At 35.2% G+C, this 8,784-nt stretch overlaps 1 non-coding gene across 1 annotated transcript; it reads left to right on the top strand.

Annotated features, from left to right (window-relative positions):
• The first annotated feature begins 5,051 nt into the window (after positions 1-5,051).
• On the top strand, positions 5,052-5,124 carry TRNAN-GUU (transfer RNA asparagine (anticodon GUU)). Its single transcript has one exon. It is a non-coding gene; the product is annotated as a tRNA-Asn (tRNA).
• The last annotated feature ends 3,660 nt before the right edge of the window (positions 5,125-8,784 follow it).

An 8,784-nucleotide genomic window follows, 5' to 3' on the forward strand; every position in this document is an offset into this window, starting at 1 on the left:
CTTTAATTCTAAATTCTTATATAGACGTGTTTATAACACTCCAAAGTATAATATCCAAGTGTAGACAGATGCTTACATCTGTTAGGGGACCCTCGCAACAGAGTGAAAGTTGCATGTCTGCGATAAGATCATTTACGCTGCAGAGGCGGGCGCGCAGTTTGTATTTGGATGATGCAAAGTGAGGGAGTTAATATAATATTTTTCTTTAATATACAGTGTGGATATATTATAAGAAGGTATATACTTACAAATAAACTAATTCTTTTGCTGAAAATTATTATCTTATTGTCTACAAGAAGTGTCTGAATAAACATGTGCAGAGAGTCGAAGTTCTATCTCATTACATTACTTTGAGTTGAATTTTAAAAGGTGTAGCCCTCTATCACCTCGCTAAAATTTTGTGGAGATATTCATTATGCTTTTCTGAGCAAGACATCGTGATTTTTTTCTGCAACCAGATGCAGACAGAAAAACTATTAATTATTTTCAGACACCATGCGTTCCGTAATCCGGAGAGCTGTTTTCCAGGTATGGAACAAGAGCGAGAAAAAAGTGAAATTCTCAAATATAATTGAACATTTTGGTCTCAAAGATTACTCTGAAGACATTTTACAGTCAATAAAAAAATTAATTAAATTTCTATGCTCGAAAATTCGATTACGGTGGGAAAAATACAGCATGAATGAGAAAATTTTCTTAAAATATAATGTGCTATGTTTGAACCAAGATGCAAAGTCTGAGAATAAAATATATAATACTTTGAAATCTACTACAAAACAATTCCAATTTGAGTCTGCCCGTACAAGCATTCAGAGACGTTCACGTAAACTTTTCGGAGAACTGAGCGAAAGATCAAAACGGATAAAATTTAGTCCACTTTTTAAAGAAAGATCACCAAAAGAAAAGCTTTCTGCTGCCCATATGAATTTCAGAACTTCTAGGAAAAGAGATGCGGCCAATATTGTAGGAGAGCTTTTACTTGCATCACTTCAACGTGCGACAAAATCGAGAAAAAAACGTGAACGTGGAGGAACGACCAACAATTGTCACCTAATAAGGATCTCGCTTTGATTACTGATTTACAGTTGACCTCTAATCAATATAAAGAATTAAGGGAAATGCAAAATCTTGTAACAGTTAATTTAGATCCATCGTTTTATTTATTGCGAAACAATGAAGATAGGATAGGTTCAGGCAGGAAAGGGGACTACTTGTTGGCGTGATAAAACAAAGTAGTCGGAATAAAAATGATGCAAATACCGCAAGAAGATTTTTCAGGGAGGTTTCCACTTTCGCATATATTACGGAAATAGATGGACATTTAATAGGACGTTTACACACTATCAGAAACCTTTTTCTTGAGGTTTTGCAATACTGATGAACGGGCACTTGACATATATGCAAGGGAGACAAGGGAATTATATTTATGCTTGCACAAATAGTATTATATGCCTACAACCCTTCACAAACTCTTGGCTCATGGACAGAAGGTCACATGACACTATTATGCCTGCTGGCAAACTATCTTAGGAAGCCCAGGAAACGAGGAACAAATACTATATTAGACTTTTCAGAGAAGTCTTCGAATGAAAAACCTCAAGAAAGACACAAATACCGATCTTTTACTGAAGCTACTTATTTCTTTGGACCCTTACATCATCAGCTTAAAGAAATTAAAAAGAGAAAATCGCTGTCGATTTTAATAGTAGTGCTGCTGTTCTCTCCGAGCCTCTATTACTCGGTGCTGCCGAAGGAGAGACTAGCAGCGAGGATACAAATTCTGATGGGGATGCATCTGACGTCTGAACGAATAAGATACTCGTATGTAGCAATATTCCTTCGTCTTACGCTTTCAATTTTAAGCGCATTCCAAATTATGAACATTAATTTATTTTTTCACTCAAATCTATTTTTTTTACAATATTACTAATTTTATTTTAGTAAAAATAGTTGTTATTTTCATTTTCATTATTGAAAACTTATCTACTTCAATAATTGAAGTTACATACCAAATTTTATGAAAATTGAGCGATTAGTTTTCGAGAAATGATTTTTGGCCGGCTAGACTCGCTAAATTACACACTGAGGGCCATATTCATAGACATTCTTAGCGTGGGCTTCCGGTGGATGATCAGCGAACTAACGTTTTTCATATTCATAAACCAGTGTTAGCGATATGATATGAATCCTGTACAAGTAACCAGTGGATAGCCGGGGCTAGTTTAGCACGCTCGTAGCGCGTGCTAGCGAAATGTCTATGAATAGCACCCTATGTGACTAGTTGCTATAATACGAACAGGACTTTGTGAACACCATATAGGGCTTGTAATCTATACTAATAATAAATCTGTAGCCGAAATTTTGCTGGTAATTTTCGATTTTCCAAAAATAATTGGTCCTAACATATATAATTAACCACCCTGAAACCGAAAATCGCATTTTTGAAATTTTTGTTTGTATGTCTGTCTGTATGTTTGTTACCTTTTCACGCGATAATGGCTGAACCGATTTATATGAAAATTGGAATATAAATTAAGTTCGTTGTAACTTAGATTTTAGGCTATATGGCATTCAAAATACTTTACTTAAAAGGGGGGTTATAAGGGGGCCTGAATTAAATAACTCGAAATATCTCGTTATGAAAAATGTTACATAACAAAAGGTTCTTTAAAAATTATTTCCGATAAGTTTTATTCTTTACAAAATTTTGATAGGACTGTTATTTAATGAGATAAATGAGTTTTAAAATTAAAATAACGCCATCTAAGACGGTGCAATGAATTAAGAACAAATGACTTTGTCTATAAGGGGCCTTAGACAATAACAATCGAAACAGGGGCCTTGGACATCAACAATCGAAAGCTATTAAACATAGCCTACAGAGAATGTTTCTGTGTTTGTATAAAGTAATATCAGAAGCTAAATTAACCGATTTGTATAATTAATTATTAATTCACCATTGGAAAGTGTAGTTTCTCTGTATGGACATAATGCTATAATGTTATTACAGTAACGTCTGAGTAAATCGAGGACAGGTAAGATTAAAATAGCTTCTTATGCACAGAAAATTTAATAGGCTATGTTGTACATTCGTTTTCTGTATTTCTTAAAATAATATTTATGTACACTCATTTTAATCTCAGAGAATTAACGAACAACGAGAGTGTATTGATTTAGTATGCAGTAATAGCACGTTAGCTTAGCAATCCATTATTTTATAATTCAAATTTTAACTATGCTCAATTGAATCGTGTTAAAATAAATAAAATACATATGCAATAAATGCAATGCAAAAAAATTGGGTAATGAGCGAAGCAGATTATCTTGCGCTGTTGTAAAAGTTGTTCCCTGGATCAAACGTCCTATTTTAATTATGTAATTACTTTATATTTATTTCTAACAGGTGCAGCGGAGCGCACGCGTACGGCTAGTATTACAATAAGCCTATTACATACATACCGCAAGGATTTGATACAGCTTTTGTTAAATGAAGGCCTTGCATCGTTTGTCAACTCTTTCAACAGTTGAAAGTTGTTTACTTTTAGTCCTAGTATTAGTAGTTATTTTAACATGCTTCCACCATGCTAGTAAACTTTTATCACGATAGTATACACTGAAAGGTCTGCCTTATTATGACTGTGTAAAAATTATTTATACTTTTTGCTTTCCTCCCACATGAACGTGTTGTTTCTTATGGTTTCAATATATATTCAAATTACATAAATGTAAGGCAGAGAAGGTCGCCGTTTTGTACTTCGTGTTGGAGCAGAGTTCGCAGGATCGTGGTTTAACACCAAGGCCATGCTCTGAGAACTGTGCACTTCCCTCAGTCACTCCGCAACCGCTTCCGGGATTCGATTCTGAGTAGATTCTGTGACATTCGTAGCACATCAGCGACTGTGGGACATTGCTCTTCATGTTTCTTGGTTTCTTCTGTCACTGAGTCATTGTCACTGTTGAAAAATGATGTTAAAAATAAATAAACTTCTTTTTTTCATTGCAACAATTCCCTTCCGAATCCTCTCTAGTTCGTCATCTTTAAATTCACGTCAAAAACGATGTGTAACCGTCTGCACACATATTGAATCTTAAACTGTGAGTTTAGTAAAGTTCTTAGGAGGAATTTGTGAAGCTCAGATGGTCAGTAGTCTAGCAATAGTGGGCAAGAATATTTACCTAATGTAGGCTTAAAAATTAGGCTATTCAAAATAACGTGAGCGGCGAAAATAAACTTATAAATTGTATCACAATGAACACTTGCATCTTGTTTGTGCTGCAGTTGACGTTCTATTCATGATTTAAAAGTAGACCTCGAAGACTGTTGAAAATGCATTATATTGACAAAGATTGATATTACGATAATCTTTCCTACGATTTAAATTATTTGTTAATTTATTTATTTCATTTATTTTTACTGGTACTGACAGAGTTAAGGCCATAAGGCCTTCTCTTCCACTTAACTAGTATAAAAATACATAGCAAAAATATATAGCGTCGACACAGAATACAATATAATAATAATAATAATAATAATAATAATAATAATAATAATAATAATAATAATAATAAAAGTAAAAACAAAATGTAGAGATGAATAATTTCGAGGGAAAAATTGTTCCGGGGCCGGGTATCGGACCCGGGACCTTTGGTTTAACGTACCAACGCTCTACCAACTGAGCTACCCGGGAACTCTACCCGACACCGATCCAATTCCTCCCTCTATATCCACATACCTCAAAGTGGGCTGACAACCGTCAAGCAACCAACTTCGAGTGCACACTAACTCCGTGTGACTTACATTGTGGTTTTCTGTTAACGAACAGTGACGTGTATTATGCAAATCAAGATTTCAAGTATAACTCCCTGTAAAGTTGATTTGAATAATTTCGAGGGAAAAATCTGCATAATACACGTCACTGTTCGTTAACAGAAAACCACAATGTAAGTCACACAGAGTTAGTGTGCACTCGAAGTTGGTTGCTTGACGGTTGTGAGCCCACTTTGAGGTATGTGGATATAGAGGGAGGAATTGGATCGGTGTCGGGTAGAGTTCCCGGGTAGCTCAGTTGGTAGAGCGTTGGTACGTTAAACCAAAGGTCCCGGGTTCGATACCCGGCCCCGGAACAATTTTTCCCTCGAAATTATTCAAATCAACTTTACAGGGAGTTATACCCGAAATCTTGATTTGCAAAATGTAGAGATGTTTACTTACATATAATTCTAAGAATTAAATAATTACAATTTATTGTTAAATAAGACAATTGGATCGAAGGAATTATTAAGACAATAGAAGAGAATTGATATATTAAAAATAAATATTATACAAAAATTATATTTAACGAAATATCATATTGTAGAGACGAAAATCAGTCTTCTTTACAATCGGCTTTTGAATGTAGTCAATGTCTGTCAACCATTTACGCTATGTACATTAAAATACGCTATTTTCACTATTTACACTATCATAAAGAATGAAGGCTTACAATGACCAAACTTTATTTAAACTGTTGTACACAATTTACAAAATAAGTAGGCTATAAAATTATGAAATGAAATACCTTGCATTACAATACACAATACTGTACCTACAGAAGTTTAATAACGTTGATAATGTTTGATCAATGTAGGCCTACATTAACATATCACAATACCAATACATACAAAATTGCAGCTACATTCAGAAAACTGAAATACAAGATAGCATCTAAAACAATTAACAGAATACAGAAATATCTAAATAATGACATCAAACAAATAAATATAATTCAACTGGGATTTACAAATTGAAATGGAATAGCTATCCAGATGTTTACATAGGACAGACTGGAATACCATTCCAAATAAGATACGACCACATTAAAGCAATTACTAAACTAGACATCACATCAAATTACGCAATACATATTACTAACAACAATCACGATTACAATAACATAGAAATAGATAGACCTATGGAAATACTACAAATGATACCAAAAAGTCAACAGTTAATCATACTAGAACGATACGAAATATATAGAAGCACACAATAACATATCCACAACATAGGGGAGAGTCGGGTAGTATCGGACATCGGGTAATATCGGACAGTGGGTTTCTTTCATCTACCACACGATGATAGTACCTGATTGACATGGTTACGTTTCTGTGATGTCGCATAGAGAAACGTAACCATGTCATTCAGGTACTACCATATGGTGGTAGATGAAAAAAAACGCACTGTCCGATACTACTCGACTCTCCCCTATACTTAATACACAATTACAATTCAATACACATACTTTATTCGATATCATAATACACGACACACAAATTACTCCCCACCACTGTAAGAGCAGCTCATCCCCACCACTGACGAAAGCAACCTCCGGAAATCAAGACCAACTGGACCCGCACCAAACCGGTGTTGAAATGGGTCCGTCTGTCTTTAAGATACATGATCTTTTTCAAAATTTTTGGCACTTTTAAGGTTTTAATTTAAGTGTTATAGCTTTATTGTACTGTAAATAATAATAATAGCGTATTCTAGTGTACAGAAAGTAAATAATTTAAATTTAAAATATTAGTTAAAGTGGTCCATGTTTTGTTCTGCCCCACTTGACGAAACAAGAGTCGCGTGAGCCGTCAGTTAAGTACTTCGCTTGCTAAATGCACGCAGTCGTCCAGTTAAAATCTCCAGTAATACTTAATCTTATAGCCTCCTGGGACAAAGTACGTCCCCTAATCATCATCATCATCATCATCATCACCACAGACCGAAGTGTCCTGGGCCTTCTTGATGCTTGGCTTCCTGACTTCTGTATCTTTTGCCCTTGCTTTCTAATTCCTGCAATGAAGTAAACAAAAGCATTTTTAAGGAGTAGAAATTATTAACATTTTCGAAGTTACAAGAAGAACAAGTTATGAAGAATATCCAAGAGCCAATTCATGGGTCAGCACCAAAAAGAATTTGTCGTCTTCGGAATATATTAATGCAATCAAGATGTCCTGCAACCTTACTGCAGTGCGCTCCGTTCCTGGCAGAGCTTTCAGCACGACCCGTTGCCGTCAACCAGGCTGCAACGAGACAGAAACTCTTGGCCATGTGTTGGGCTTTTGTCGGAAAGGAGAGTCCGTGGAGCTATCGCCCGTCTTCTTCGGAACAAGGGTTGGGATGTTCATGAAGAGGTCCAATGCATTTCTGAAGACGACTCTCACAGAAGAGCGGATATAATAGCAATAAATAGGCAACAACAAAAGGCTATTATCATAGCTCCAACTATACGCATGGAGAGAGATCTAAACCAAGCTCATCAGGTTGATCAGGAAAAGAGGGCCATTTATGAACCTTGTATTCCCTACCTTAGTGCCAATTATAACATCCCTCTCTTCAATTGGTCAGTGACAGGTTAATTTTTTGGTGCTCGGAGTTCTTTACCAAAATTTACATGTAATTTTTTAAAACAATTATCAATATCATCTTTTTAAATTCAAAAAATCATCTCGCAAATTCTTTAAGATTCCCTGCAGATTATACAATTTCATTTATACCACTCAGAAGGCCTTAATTAAGGATATGCTAATTTTAAATAAAATCTTTTATTTATAAGTATAATTTTATACATAGTAGTCATCTTCTAAGATTTTATTTTATAATTGATAATCAGTGGTGCTTAATTATTACATTTTATTTTTATAACAATATTCATATTTAATTAATTGTATTTATTTGCTATTAATTTCCGGATTCTTGTGGTCATCCTTAATTAAGGCCGGACAAGTTATCTCTCTCTCTCTCTCTCTAGAGTTTCTATTTCAGCAATGTAGAAAAGCTAAGTATTCCCTTTCACTTCATAGTAAACATGCAAAATAAATTAGTTAGGTAAAATAAAAACATAGAGAAATAATCGAAACGTCACGAAAATTGAACACTCTCTGTAGTACAATAGGAAGATCTGTGGCCACATTAAAAATATTGTGTAAACTACAATTATTAGGTCTTGTGTGCCCTTTAACATTTTATGAAGGATAGCCAGAACGAACTAAAGAAAGGACAAACGTTGCTAGGGAAGATATGCATAGCAACGGATTACTAAGCGAGGTCATCCAATAATGCCGGAAACGTCACTATCTTCATTGAGATTTTACTGTTGCACAAATAAGTACAGTACAGACCGGTCAGTGCGTCAGCTTTCCGCTGAAGATAGTGGAGTTCAGACCTTGTCGAGATCAAGGTGACAACTGTTTTTCTCAGTCAGTATCTCAGCTTTGCTTCAATATCTTCAATAAAATCACCTACGTAGATTATTTCATCGCTTTTAATAATTTCACATTCCACAATCTTCGATTTCTGATTCAAAACATCTTGCGGGACATGTATTCGCAACCTGTAATTCGTTTCAACGCATGCCGTACAAGAAAGTAAATTGCCAGCTACATTTCAATTATGTATGTATGTATGTATGTATGTATGTATGTATGTATGTATGTAAAATGTTATGTTTTATTTAACGACGCTCGCAACTGCAGAGGTTATATCAGCGTCGCCGGATGTGCCGGAATTTTGTCCCGCAGGAGTTCTTTTACATGCCAGTAAATCTACTGACATGAGCCTGTCGCATTTAAGCACACTTAAATGCCATCGACCTGGCCGGGATCGAACCCGCAAACTTGGGCATAGGTCAGCGCTATACCAACTCGCCAACCAGGTCGACTGTATGTATGTATGTATGTATGTATGTATGTATGTATGTATTCATTCATTCATAGTCTTATCTTCAAGAGCAGGCCCTTCACTACAATCCC

The sequence above is a fragment of the Periplaneta americana genome, chromosome 17 (genome assembly GCF_040183065.1).
Source record: "Periplaneta americana isolate PAMFEO1 chromosome 17, P.americana_PAMFEO1_priV1, whole genome shotgun sequence".
In the NCBI taxonomy this organism is placed as follows: Eukaryota; Metazoa; Arthropoda; class Insecta; order Blattodea; family Blattidae; genus Periplaneta; species Periplaneta americana.